Source organism: Chrysochloris asiatica, unplaced genomic scaffold (genome assembly GCF_000296735.1).
Source record: "Chrysochloris asiatica unplaced genomic scaffold, ChrAsi1.0 scaffold00139, whole genome shotgun sequence".
Lineage (NCBI taxonomy): Eukaryota > Metazoa > Chordata > Mammalia > Afrosoricida > Chrysochloridae > Chrysochloris > Chrysochloris asiatica.
The window spans coordinates 4,864,799-4,872,129 of record NW_006408657.1 but is presented as its reverse complement, the minus strand read 5'-3'; the positions used below and the strand labels follow the sequence as shown (position 1 = coordinate 4,872,129).

Genomic DNA, 7,331 nt, shown 5'->3' with positions numbered 1-7,331 from the left:
GATTGGCCAAATGGTCACATCGATGGACTCAAGTGTGTCAACAGTAGTGTGGTTGGCCCAGGATCAGGCAGTGTTTCATTCTGCTGTGCATAGGGTCACTATAAGTCGGTACCAACTCGATGGCACCTAACTTAATGCTGGTGCCCGCCATTCCGGTTACAATGCCTTCGTATGATGAACCTGCAATCCAGGTCCTAAACACACACCCCGCCCATTATAAAAGACCCCTCCATTAGGGTCCGAATCCCATCATGGCCCAAGTCCCGTCATTGAATGGGCACCAGGGGTCTTTTGGGAATGGTGAAAATGTTCTGAGATTAGATAGTTACAATTCCATGAACACAGTAAAAAAACAACAATGAAATGTTCAGTTTCGAAGGGTAAATTGGTATATGAATTATTTGGTTTATGACTAATGCTGATAATAAATTTAAATATTTTTTAAGTCTCTACCTGCACCGGGAAAGAACCCTGGGTTCTTGCTTCAGTCAGGCTCCAGGGACCAGAGGGGGCACTCAGCGCAGTTCTGAACCAGCGTTCTAACCAACACAGGGGGCGCTCAGCGCAGTTCTGAGCCCACCTCTTCCAACCAACACAGCATCCAGGTCACAATCGCTGCCTTATAAAGGACCCCACACCACGGTGTGAAACCCACTCTGGGTTCAGATTCTGAGTCCTGCCATCTTGGTCTGAATCCCAGTACCTGAGCCGACCACCCTGGGGGTGACTCGCAGCGCCTATTGCGTCAACCGACCCCGCCAGAGCCCGCTGTGCTCCACCCGTGACCTAACTGTCTGGCAAGCGCTCTTCATCATGGCTACCGAACCGTCCTCGCATGTGTGCCAGAACTACCGCCAGGAGTGCGAGACTGCCATCAACCAGCAGGCCAACTTGGAGCTCTACGCCTCCTACACCTACCTGTCCATGGCCTACCACTTCGGACGTGACGACGTGGCCCTGAAGAACTTCTCCATCTACTTTCTGAAGCGGTCTGACGAGATACGCCAGCAGGCGGAGACACTGCTGTGGCTGCAGAATCAGCGTGGGGGCCGTGTCCTGTTCCGCGACATCCCCAAACCCGACGAGGACGACTGGGGCAGCGGGCTCCACGCCATGCAGTACGCCTTCCACCTGGAGCAGAGAGTCAACCAGAGCCGCCTGGACCTGCACCGACTGGCCACCGACCACGGGGACCCCCAGCTGTGTGACTTCCTCGAGAGCCACTTGCTGCACAAGCAAGTGAGAACCATCAAGGAACTGGGCGGCCACGTGATCAACCTGAGCAAGCTGGAGGCCCAGGACCCCCGCTTGGCCGAATACCTCTTCGAGAACTTCAACCTGGACGACACCGAAGCCGAAGCCGAAGCCGAAGCCGGGGTGTGACTGTCGTGTGGCAAGCATGCTGAAGTTGCAACTGCTCTTTCTTTTCTCTTGCAAATCAACAATTTCTTCCAATAAAGTGATTTGGTTTCAGAGTGAAATAAAGGTCTCCTGGTTCTTGTTGTGTGTGCAGTGCTTGCAAGTGTGAAGAGCAGGGCAAATCCCCACTCAGGCATCCCCGAGTCTCCCGCCCACCCCGGCCCCAACCTCTTGCAGCTCGGGATCTCTGAGCGTGGAGGGAAGGAAAAGGCGCCTCAGATGATCCTGGAAAACACAAAATTAATGTTCCTCTTATAAGGAAGGTGGGGTGGGATGGGGTACGGTGGGGTGGGTGGTGACTGGCTGGCCGGGCATGCATGCACATGAGAGTTAACAGGAAATCATGATAGTTGTTGTCTGGAGTGGGGTAGGGGGTGAAGGGGATAAAGTAGGTGGTGGGGGTAAAAGGAATGAGAATGGGTAGAAATTAAAATAGAGAGCATCTTGAACTTAGTCTAATATGTTTGCATGCATTAGAATATGCAAATGTCAAATTGTGCTGCTTCTGGGTAGCAAGCTGGGAACCCCAGAGAGGGATGTGGTTAAATATCTCTTTGAAAAAGCTCATCCTGGCCTTAGGTGAGCTTCCTTATTGCCACACGGATATCATGCAAACATGCTTTGGTTACATGTTCACTTCTCTTTCTTTCCTCTTCCAGTCCACCGTTTCTTCAAAGTGATTTGACTCCAGAGTTAAATAAGTAAAGATGTGGTCCTTGTGGTCCTTGTGTGTGCAACACTTCCAACTTTGAAGAACAGGGCAAATCCCCAGGCAGGCATCCAGGAGTTTCCCCAATGTCCTGCAGTTCGGGATTTCCATGGGGGGAGGGAATCAGGGGAGCCTGAAAAAACACCAAGAGTGTGCTTCCCCTTATAAGGAAGGAGAGGTGGGATTAGGTAGGGGTGACATGGGGTGGTGGCTGGGTGACCATGCAGCATATTTGAAGTAAAAGGATCAAATATGACCTGCAATTCTACAATAGTAGTTGTTGTCTGGAGTGGGGCTTGGGGAAGGGGGGCAGATGAAAGGAATGGAATTGGGCAGGGGTCAAAATTAAGGAACACTTTAACTGAATTGAATGAGCCTTGGTGGCTTGAGTGGTTAAGGACTCAACTGGTAATGGAAAAATCCCAGCAGCCAATCTGAGAGAAAGATGTGGCAGTCTGCTTCCATGAAGATTACAGCTTTGGAAAGCCTATGAGGCAACCCTAGTCTGTCCTACAAGATCTTTGGGATTTGGCTCAACAGCAATGAGTCTGTTTTTTGTTTTGTTTTTTCTAATATATGTATACATGTTGTTGTAAAGTGCTGTCAAATAGGTTCCAACTCAACGCGACCCTGTATAACGTTTCTGAGAAACACTTGGTGGCTTTCAGGTTAGCATTACAGGACTTATCCTTCAGGATTACACACACACACACACACACACACACACACACACACATGTATATATATTGTTAAGTACCAGTGAGTCAGTTCCAACCCAACTATATAGAAACTGTATAGGGTTTCTGAGGAGTGGGGCTAGTGAGCTTGAACCACCGACCTTACAATTCAAACCAAACTTGCAGTCCAGCATATTAGCCAACAGCGACACTATGAGTCTGTGTGTGTGTATGTGTGTGTGTGTGTGTGTGTGTGTATAAAGAGAGTGTCCTAATGTGGAGCCATGGATTAATGCACTGAACCACAAGGTCAGTGGTCCAAGCTTACCAGCCACTCCTCAAAAACCCTGTACAGTGGGAACTGATTCAACGGTACTTAACAACAAGAACCATATACATTTACATATGTGTGTGTGTAATTAAGTATATATATACTTAAGTATGGAATCCTGGTATGGCATTGTGGGTTAATGTGCTGGACTGCATAGTCAGTTCAAGTTCACCAGCACTCCTTGGAAATTCTGTACAGGGTCACTATGATTTTGACCCCACTCATGGGATTGCACACATGGAATCTCCATGAATTGAGATCCAGTGGACAATAACCAACAGCTATGTAATCTCTAGTCTTATGCAGCATCTTACTCTTCCTTCTTTTTTCTCCACTGAGAATCATCAACATTATCTATGCTAGTATTGTGTTTCGATTTTGGACCAGCACCTTTTGGTAGTTCATTTTTCTTTAGGTTCAAAAGAACCTGTAGAGTTTCTTCTCAGCCTTACAATTCATGATATAATTCTATAAACTGAAACTGCATTCTTTCCAAATAATGGGCATGAAACAATAGCTAGCCATGAACTCTTACATATTTAAAAATTTTAAATGTGTTCCCATACCTACTCTAACGTCTCAATTTTCACAACACCACCAATGAATTTGGTAAAGTACCTATTTTATTCCTAGGCAGACACCAGTATTATGCAAAACATTCCATCATTTTAATAAATGATTATATTATGCTGGAAAGTAACAAGGTGATGAAAGTATGGTAAGCTTCCCAACACCATCCGTTTTTTAGTCTGATCCCATTTTATTAACTTCAACTATCATTTGACTGCTTAATCCAAGTCAGCAAGCATTTATTTTTAATAATTGAGTTTGGTACCAAGGAGTCAAAGTTAAGTAAAACATGGATTTGGCCTAGTTAAACCAAGTATATAAGTATTTTGACAATTTTCTAAGAATAAAATACAAAAGAAGATTATATGAGATTATTTTAATAATCAATTAAATCAAGAATATAGTCAGGGAACATTCTGTTTGCCATGCTCCACTTTATTAAATGCATAATGATACAGGCACTCAGTAAACTTTCACATATTGAGACGCCATCTTGAGAGGGGCGTGACCACCGTGGGAGGGGTGTGGCCATCTTTGGAGGGGCGTGGCCATCACTTGAGGGGAGTAGTCAGCATGCGAGGGGCACAGCCATGTTGAAAGGGTTGCTGCCATGTTGAAAGGGGTGCAAAGACATCATCTTAAGACACCATTTTGAGACTGGCAACACCATCTTGAGACACCATATTGGGAATGGCGACGCCCTTTTGGGAGAGGTGCCACCATCTTTAAGCACCATTTTGAGAGAGGCGAAGCCATCCTGAGACCCCATATTGGGAGTGGCATCACCATCTTGAGATGCCATTGTGAGAGGGGCAATGCCATCTTGGGACACCATTTTGAGAAGGGATCTGCCATCTTAAGAGGGGTGTGGCCATCTTGAAAGGGGCGTGGCCATATTGATAGGGGCACAGTCATCTTGGGAGGGGCGTGCCCATCACGAAGAGGGGCGTGTCCAGCATGCAAGGGGCATGGTTGAAAGGCCATGAGAATGGTGGCATCTCAAGATGCTCAGCAGGTAATCACAAATTTAGAGCTTCCAGTCTACCCAGAGGCACCTCAGAAGAAAGACCTGGTGCTCTACTTTTGAAACATCAGTCACTGAAAACCCTATGAAACACAGCATTACTTTGTTAAACTTGAGGTTCCCATGAATCAGAATTGGCTCTATGACAACAGGGGAAAACATTAGCAAGAATGCTGGCCAGCTGTTCTACATCTCAGTGAACTTAATACTAATCTAAAGTATCATGATAGCGCTAATGATCTGATCAATGGTGTTGTCTAAGTAATTAGTTAAGGTAAGAACAATAACACAATGATCAACAGATTGTTGTTGTTGTTAAATGTCAAATATGTTCCAATAACTCACAGTGACCCTGTATAGGGTTTCTGAGGAGCAGCTGGTGAGTTTGAACTGCTGACCTTGTGGTACAAACTCATGTTGAGGTCTAGTGCTTTATCGCATAATGCCATATCAAGACATACTAGTCTCAAAAAATCTGAATTCCTCAATACAACCTATCCTACAAGTTTCATATAAGGGATGGGGGAATTGCATTTACACTAAATATGGAAAAAGTAGAGCAGAGGATACTAACAGCAAACATTGAATGAAAATCCACAAAAAAGGTTATCTTGTGGTGACAACTAAGATATATGTATTAGTCTAGCAGAGCGAACTATTGAAATAAATCTAAATAAAAGATATTAAATGAACCTAATTGAACTGTGAAGAAAATGAGAGTCACCAACGCAGGAGAATTGACTTAAGAACCCATAGAAGTGATGGCACTGAGGTCTATTTTGAAGTAGAAAGCAGAATAATGACCCTCAAAGATGTCCTCTTCCTAATCCCAGACAAAGACCTGTCAATATATCAATTCTACTTGGCAAAAGGAAATTTAGGTTTCAGATAAAATTAAGGTTACACAAGATGGCAGATCCGGTATGTGCAGTGAAGAACTTTGTCAGCAACAACACAGAATACTGGACCAAGTAGGCTCAGGGAATGGTGCTAGAACTCTGAACCACTTATAAAAGAATATTTAGAAGCTTGGAAGGCTTAGAGCTAGGGAAATTTGTAGCAGAATCAAGAAATCCATTGCTTTCTAATTCAAGATGCTCAGCTGCTCCGGGAGCTGCCATCTTGGCAAAGACCAAGGTGGGGAAGGATCAGAAGAGCCAAGAATACCTGACAAAACCATGGAGATAGAAGTGTGGACATTCTTTTATTTATGGTATCTGTTTAATGTTTTATTGCTGTCTGCACACCTCCATTCTGGTGACTAGAGGGGATGCCTGAGCGAATGGACACCCCACCCCCACTCCTGGAGGGTTCTATGAGGCATGCACACAGATCTCCTCGAAATTTAAAGTGACAGTTTCCACTTAGAACTAAATGGCCACCACTCGCCTGTCAGTGTGTCATACTGTGGTGGCTTGTGAGTTGCTGTGATTCTGAAAGTTATGTCACTGGTATTTTAAATACCAGCAGGTCACCCATGGTGGACAGGCTTCAGATGAGCTTCCAGACAAAGACAGACTAGGAAGAAAGAGTGACAAACTACTTCCAAATATTTAGTCACTGAAAACCTTATGAATAGCAGAGAAGCACTGTCAAATATAGTGCATTTACACCCTCGGAAACCCTGTACAGGGTCGCTATGGGTCGGAGCCGACTCGAAGGCACTTAACAACAACAACAACAACTGTCAAATATAGTGCTGGAAAATGAGCCCCTCAGATGGGAAGGCTCTCAAAATGCGACTGGGGAAGAGCTGCCTCCTCAAAGTAGAGCTCACCATGATGACACGACTGGAGTAAAGCCCGTGGGAGAAAAGCCCGCCGGACCTTCATTTGCTGATGGGGCACAACTCAAAATGAAGAGAAATAGCTGTAAACATTCACTGAAAGTCAGAACATGGAATGTACGAAATATGAATCTGGGAAAAATTGGAAGCTGACAAAAATGAAATGGAAGACTCATTAACAACCTGTGGTATGTAGATGATACAACCTTGCTTGCTGAAAGTGAAGAGGACTTAAAACATTTACTGACGAAGATCAAAGAGCACAGCCTTCGGTATGAATTACATCTAAGTGTAAAGAAAACAAAAATCCTCACCACTGAACCAATAAACAACATTCTTATCAATGGAGAATAGATTGAAGTTGTCAAGGACTTCATTCTTCTTGGATCAACCATCTACACTCATGGAAGCAGCAGTCAGGAAATCAAACGGCGTATTGCATTAGGCAAATCTGTTGCACAGGAACTTTTTAAAGTGTTGAAGAGCAAAGATGTCAGCTTGAGGACTTAGGTGCGCCAGACCCAAGCCATACTATTTTCAATAAGCTCATATGGATGCTAACGCTGGACAGTGAATAAGGAAGACTGTAGAAGAATTGATGCCTTTGAATTATTGTGTTGGAGGAGACTACTAAAAGTGCCATGGGCTGCCAAAAGAACCAACAGGTCTGTTTTGGAAGAAGTGCAGCCACAGTACTTCTTAGAGGCCAAGATGGCCAAACTTCATCTCTTATACTTTGGACATATTGTGAGGAGGGAACAGTTGCTGGAGAAGGATATGTTTGGTAAGGTGGAGGGTCAGAGAAAAAGAGGAAG

General features: G+C 44.7%; 1 pseudogene; it reads left to right on the top strand.

Moving 5' to 3' along the window:
- Positions 1-813: 813 nt before the first annotated feature.
- On the top strand, positions 814-1,383 carry LOC102815762 (annotated as a pseudogene).
- Positions 1,384-7,331: the final 5,948 nt, after the last annotated feature.